Source organism: Acomys russatus, chromosome X (assembly GCF_903995435.1).
Source record: "Acomys russatus chromosome X, mAcoRus1.1, whole genome shotgun sequence".
Classification (NCBI taxonomy): domain Eukaryota; kingdom Metazoa; phylum Chordata; class Mammalia; order Rodentia; family Muridae; genus Acomys; species Acomys russatus.
Window position 1 is genome coordinate 587,521 of NC_067169.1, and position 7,907 is coordinate 595,427.

Sequence of the window (7,907 nt, forward strand, 5' to 3'; positions counted from 1 at the left end):
TTAATTGCAAATTAATTCCATGCCTACTATTTCTCTATTGACTTTGTTCATGTTACTTTGGGCTATATAAAAGTTTCATATTTTAAAATAGTAATTATATCCATATTTTTAATTACTTATGCTTTTATAGTAGGCATTTCAATGTCTCTAGAGCATATATTGTCTTTCTGGAATGTTCTTGTAAAATTTTTGTTTTTTTATTTAGGTTATTCATAGTAAAATAATTTATTTTATATGATATAATATGTGTTTTATTTCACTGTTTTTATGATTTTTACTTTTTTTTCAGTATTGGAGAGTGGACCCAAAAACTTGAGCCAGGCAAATACTCTACCCCTGATCTAGCCCTCTGGCCCCACCCTATGGTTTATTTCTATGTTATTCTATACAGGTGTCCTGTCATGCCAGCCTCCTTTATTGTCTAGTCCACATTTTTCCTCCTGAGATGAATAGCTGTAGTGGTCATGTACTAATTTCTCAAACATATCAGTATTTAATTCAGATTTTCTAGATGCATATTGCCCACTTTCATACTAATGTTATGCTTATTCAATTTTAGTGGTTTGATATACAGCCACGATCTCTAATAATGCAAGACTCATTCTGCTGTCCTTTTCAGTTTTCTCAGCTATTTCCAGACATTTACTTCTCCATAGGAAGCTTAATATAGCTTTATGAAATTCCATGAAACCCCTGCAAATGTTATTGAGCTGGGCATGACTGTCCATGCCTATAAGGCAAAAGGATTGCAGCAAGTTTGAATCCTGCCTGGGCTACACAGTGAATTCCAGTCCAGCATGTATCTCCAAAGCCAAAACCAATAGACAATACAAAAGCTTCCAAAAGATTCTATTGTGATGAAATACAATTTCTACATTACATTGTTTTCTTTTTATGTCTTGTTTCTTTTATTATTTTTATTCCTAAATATTTTACATTTTCCTACTATTGAAATGGGATTTTTCAGTTTCATTTGCATTTATAGGTATTTACTGTTAGAGTAAAAGAGAGGAAAAGCTGTTCATTGTTTTATCTAATATCTAGTTTCCTTACCAGATATTGCTATAAATTCTAGTATCTTTTGCATTTTCAAGCTGGTCAGTTACAATATCAGTAGAATTAATTCATTCTGCTTCTTTTAAGATGTCACATTGAGCAAAAACACTGATCATGAAACTGAATTTCACATAAACAATGAGAAGTTTTTAAAATGAAAAGATCTGCTTTTTGCTTTGCTTTGTTTGATATTTGGGAACACGGTCTCACTATGGAGCCTAGGCTGGCCTTTAGCTTGAAGTCTGCCAATCTTCCTGCCTCAGCCTCCCTAGTGTTGGGATTATCAGTGTGGTCTGCCCTATTTTATATTTGGGACATATGCTGGAAAATATTCACTGTTAGCTTGAAATTCCAATTTATTTGGATTATGTGCATTTTATCGGGCACCAGTGATGATGCCTGTTGTTTTATTTTCTTTTTATGCTGCATTTGTTCAAATCTACAAAGAAAGTATCGCTCACCTAGGGTGCACATTAGTATGAACCAGGAATCTATTTTTTTTAAAGAAATTAGTATGAACCAGGAATCTTTTTTTTTTAAAGAATTCCAATGACAAGCCTTTAGTTTCAGATGGTTAACTGGAGCTCTACGCTTTTTTAAAAGTTTTCTAAATAGTCTAATGTAGCCAAGTGTTGAGAGCCACTATCTTAACATTAAACAAAATGACATCAAAAGTCAGGTGTGATAGCCCAGGCCTTTGATCCTAGCACTCAGGAGGTAGAGACAGGTGGATCTATGTGAGTTCAAGGCCAGTCTAGTCTTAAAGAGTAAGTTCCAGAACACCCAGGGCTACATAGAGAGATCTTTTTTTTTTCTTTTTTTAGATCTTGTTCTTAAAAACAAAAACAAAAAAAACTTTGTCAAATATGTTCCAGTGAAAGGCCTCACATCCCACATATATCATGGTGATGATGTTTTTGATGTGTTCTTGAATTTGGTTTGTGAGTATTTTATTGAGTATTTTTGCATTAATCTTCATAAGAGAAATTGGTCTGAAATTCTCTTTCTTTGTTGAGTCTTTCTGTGGTTTAGGTATCAAGGTGATTGTGGCCTCATAGAATGAGTTTGGTAATGTTTCTTCTGTTTCTATTTTGTGGAATAGTTTGAAGAGAACTGGTATTAGCTCTTCTCTGAAGGCCTGGTAGAATTCTGCATTGGAACCATCTGGCCTGGGCTTTTTTAGGTTGGAAGACTTTTGATGACTGCTTCTATTTTTGTAGGACAAATTGAACTATTTAATTTGTTTATCTGATCTTGATTCAACTTTGGCAAATGGAATCCATCAAGAAAATTGTCCATTTCCTTTAGATTTTCAAATTTTGTAGCATACAGGTTTTTGAAGTAAGACCTAATGATTCTTTGGATTTCTTCAGTGTCTGCCATTATGTCTCCCTTTTCATTTCTGATTTTGTTAATTTGAAGACCCTTCCTCTCCCTTTTAGTTAGTTTGACTGAGGGTTTGTCTGTCTTGTTGATTTTCTCAAAGAATCAACTCTTGGTTTCCTTGATTCTTTGAGATTTTTTTCTTTGTTTCTAATTTATTGATTTCAGCCCTGAGTTTGATGATTTACAGCTGTCTACTCCTCTTGGGTGTATCTGCTTATTTTTGTTCTAGCACTTGCAGGTGTGCTGTTAAGCTGGCAGTATGGGATCTCTCCAGATTCTTTATAAAGGCACTTAGTGTTATGAACTTTCCTCTTAGCACTGTTTTCATTGTGTCCCATAAGTTTGGGTATGTTGTACTCTCAGTTTCATTGAATTCTAGGATGTTAATTTGGGTGACTGTTCAGGCAGCAAACTGTCTCTGTCATCTTCTCATTTTGCAAGCTGCTAACCTGTACTCCCTGTAAACTCAGGTAATTAATTTTATTCCTTCTCAAGTCTCAGATGGGGTTGAAGACTAGATAGTTTACAATGAAGCTTACTTGTTTAGAGGTTAAGATGTTTTTAGGTCTAGATAGATATTTTAAGTTGATAATGACGAGATATGATGGATATTGATTACATTCAGAATTTTAGATGCACCAAGATTGTAAAGATGTTTTCTTCAAGGCTGCCAAATACAAATAGCCAAAACACTATGAATATAACATACATGTATATATATATATACATATACTATATATATATACACATATACAATATATAAATATATCCTGATTATTTTGTGGTTCTTCTTGCTGTATGTAGTTTATTTTATATATGTGTAATAATATAAATGTATATGTAAAAAATTGTAAAAAGTCTATATGGACAACAAAAGCTGGATTTGATGGCTTTAAAAAAAGAAACTAAGTTGAGTGGGTATGAAAGGGGGTGGATCTAGGTGGAGATGGGGAGGGAAAGGAAATATTAACAAAATTCTCAAAAAAAAATCACTGTATTTTGTTTACATAGTTTTAAGTAGTTACTTTTATCATCTATTTTAAAGATATTTGACTTTTATGTATATATGTATGTTTTTGCATGTGCAGCTGTGTGTGTGTGTGTGTGTGTGTGTGTGTGTGTTAGTGACTGTGTGCATATAAGTGCATGTGCATGAAGCCAAAGGCACTAGATCCCCTGAAGCTGTAGTTTCAGGCAGTTGTGAGACACTGGGAATAAGAGTTCTGGATTCCATGGTAGTCATTCAAACTGAGAGATGCAGAAGCAAGTAGGCCTGAATTCATTTGTCCAAACTCAGATGAAACTCTATTTAGGGTCAGTGTGCTCTCTGAGCATTTTTAAAAAAAACGGCAGATTGATGCAACCCTCACTAAACTTCTCTGTGCTAATTGGTCCATTTGTCGATTTTGGTAGCTTCAATTCTGCAAAGCAATCATTCTTTCTTTCTAAATTGTAAAGATTTTAATTTCCACTAAATCACTAGCTGTATTATGTTCTTCAGTCCTCTGGTCAACCTCTGCTTATTTTTTGCCTTTGATCTGGCTTTTGACGGTTTTGTAACTGGATTGGAAGCCCCAGCAGGCTATGCACTACCACTCATCCCAATATACCAATCAAAGAGATAAGTACTGCTAAAAAAATAAATAAATAAAGGAAGGCATTTAACAAATTTGACTATATTGAGAGGAACAGATAAAAGGGGCCCAGTGACACCCAAGTCCATTTTCAAGGTACAGACATGAACTTTAGGTTTAACAAAGAAAGAATTTGAACAAGGAGAAAACATACCAACAACAATACTGGTGAGGACTTGATCCTACTCCTCATTGTGTCAGCACTGATCCTACAAGCTGGGGCCAGTATGTTGTTAAAGTTCCCAACATCCATGTTAGTTCTCAGGATATAATCTCTCTACATTACAGCCTCACTATTACAGATAATTGGGCAGTATGGAATGCCCTACATGCTTTGCTGTTCCTGGAGTCCAAGGTGATCTCGGTTTAAGTCAATGACTTATGTTGTTGTTGTTGTTGTTTTTGAGATAGGGTTTCACTGTGTTATCTTGGCTGTCCTGGAACTCACTCATTAGACCAGGCTGGCCTTGAACTCACATAGATTTGCCTGCCTCTGCCTCCCTGAGTGCTGGGATCACAGGCGTGTGCCTCTGTAGCATAGAAGGGGAATAAAATAGGCTAGGTGCCAATGGGTGTTTAGACAGACCTGCCTGGAGGGATTAAGGTGCCAATGCAGAATCAAGCAGGAATCTGACTCAAAGTTAAGGAGATGGGGAGAAAAGGAAAGCAGAGGTACCAGGCTTTCACCTTGCATTTACTTACCTTATGGGAGAAAGTGAGGAGTCAGTTCTTTTCAGAAAAAGCATTTTCTAAGTGGCTGTTCCAAGATCCTCTACTATGAGTTGTTTCGAGGCACTTAAAAAAACAAAAATAAAATAAATAGGGTCTCCTGTATTCCAGGATGGCCTCACACTTACTGTGTAAGGGGGGGGGGGCGGCGGTAATTTAGATTTTCAGAATGCTTGGATTATAGGTATGTGCTACTACACCCTGAGTCTGTGGTCCCGGGATAGAAACCAGGGCCTTGTGCCTGCTATATAAGCACTCGAACAAGTGAGTTGTGTCTTCAGCCCTAAGTCATTTGTATTGATTTACCCTTTGAGCAATGGGGGATATTTCCTTTCACTTGTTCCTTATCTCAGTTATTTTCCTTTCTTTCTTTTCAGACAGTATATGACATAGCCTAGGCTGGCTTCAAATCACTGTGTAGCTAAGGACATCCTCAAATTCTGGATCCTCTGGCCTCTACCTCCCAAGTGATGACAGATATGCTCCACCTTGTCAGCATTTCAGGTCTTTTCACTACAAAGTGGAGTCTGATTTCTGTTGAGTTATAATTTTGCCGCTTTTCTATTTTTTAAAGGTTGACATCGATATCTAATTTGTACAGGTTATTTAAAATAATGAAGGCATTGAAGGTTATAAAATTTCCTTTAGGCATTGCTTTCACTGCATGCATCAATTTTAGTGTAAAGTCTTCTCCTTTACACTATTTTCAAAGTAATTTCCCTGTTGATTTTTCTCTATAATAGTTTTCTGGAAGCAAGTTCTTCCCACGCCCCATCCCACCCCCCACATTTAAAAGAGTCCATTTTCATTGTTTGATTTTTTTTCCCTTAAAATTTTAATTGTTTTTGTGGCCTGAACCCAATCTATGATTATAAATGTTTCATAAAGACAAAAATGTGTGTTTTTTCATGTGAAGAATATATCATATTGTAAAATGTATACTGGTTTTCACCCCATTTCCTGGCATACAATTCTGAAAATCCTTTCAGTCTTCCAAGTGATGTGCTCTTTTTCATGCCAATGAGTTTACTGCATGGTAGTGTGAGAATGTGTCTGTTTGGAAGCTGGAACCTGAAAGGAACAGGGTAGGATTAGCATCCTGGGGCTCCCAACTCTATATACCAGCTCCAGAGAGGGAGAGGTTAAGTTCATCACTAATAGCTAAGACTTTAATTAGTTGTGCATATGTATTGAAGTCTTCATGGAAATCTCCAAAGTACACAGCTTGGAGAGTTTCCTAAAGCCCAGCCTATAGAGTTTCTTGGCTGTCCATCCTGGCCTGACTGTCTCTATTCATCTCTCCATATCCCTTGTGACATCTTTTATATTAAAGCAATAACTCTGTTTCCTTGAGTTATGTGAGACATTCTAGCATATTAATCAAACCCAAGGAGGGGGTTGTGGCAACTGTGAGCTAGAGCTACTAGGTCAGAAGTGCTTTGATTGGCATCTGGAGGGGGCACTGGTACAGACTTGTGGGACTGAGCCCTTAGCCTGTGGAGTCTAACCCTATTTTCAGTAGATAGTGTCAGAATTGAATTGAATTAGAAGATGCCCAGATGGTGTCTGCTGCAGAATTGCTTCTTGGTAGGTATGGGACCTCCCCAAACATCTGGTAACAGAGCTGTTTTGTGTTGTGAGGGTATGGTAGGAGAAACAGACTTTGATTGAACAAAAAAAAAGTTTTTTTCTATGCATTTGCTTTTACCGTAAATTATTAGTTGTGTCAATGATTTTATACCCTCGCTAACTTTTCACTTATTAGGTATATATAGTTCTTCTTTCTTTTGTATATGTGTGCTATATTCATATGTACCTGTGTACATTTATACATGTGCGCATCTATATGTAGGCCAAAGGTCAGTGCTGGGTGTCTTTCTCTAATGCTCTCCATGTCTTTCTCTAATGCTCACCAGCTTTTTGACACAGGGTCTCTCATTGAACTTGGAGTTTATACATTCATCTGCACTGGCTAGTTAACAAATTCCGGGGGTCTGTCTGACTCTGCTGGTTACAGACATACACTGACATTCTAGCTTTTATGTGAATTCTCGGATCCATACTCAGGCCCTTACAACTTGTATGGCAAGTGCTTTACCCCATTGCCCCAGCCCCAGATGTATGTAGTTCTAAAGGATAAAAATGGATTGAGCCTACTAAAGCTAAATTTTATTTTATTTTGTTTGTATTTCTACAGATGTTCTACTTCATGCTTTTGGTACCTGTGTATATAGTACCTATAAGTTTATACATACTGTTTGCTTTTAATTGTATTCCTGTCATATGTGTGTGTGTATGTGTGTATATATGTATATATGCATATATATATGTATACATACACACACACACACACACACTTTTGGGGGCATATTTTGAGCCTTAATTTTCTCCTTACCTCTGCTGTTGTTGTCATCTTATTATTGGCACTTTTCTAAATATTTTTTTCTGAATTAAAACATTTTTATGACATCTACTCATTTTTATTATATTTGTATGTCTCTTTTGCATGCATGTATGTCTGTGTACCACATGCATGCAGTGCCCACAGAGGCCAGAAAAATGGCATCAACTCCTCTGGAATTGGAGTTGCAGATAGTTGTGAGCCACCATGTGGGAATTTAACCAGAATCCTCTGGAAGAGCAGTCAGCTCTGTTCACCACTGAGCCACATCTTCAGCCTCCTTTAAAAGTTTTTGGCATTTTCTTTTCTTTTTAACTTTTTTTCTTGTTTTTTTTTTTTTTTTTTTTTTTTTTTTGAGACAAGGTTTCTCTGTGTAGCCTTGGCTGTCCTGGACTCGGTTTTGTAGACCAGGCTGGCCTCAACTCACAGCAATTTTCCTGCCTCTGTCTCCCGAGTGCTGGGATTAAAGGCATGTACCACTATGCTCAGTGCCATTTTGTTTTCAATATTTATCATTCCATGCATTTTCTCTAAGTAGCATATATATGGATTTTAAGTGTTAACTCTGACAGTCTCTTTTATTGGGCAAATTCAATTTAATCACCTTCGGTAAATTAACTGAGATGTTTTATTTTACTTAGAGATTGATTTTTTCTAGTCTTATTAAGTTTATTTCATCTTTCCTTATTAATAAACTCTAT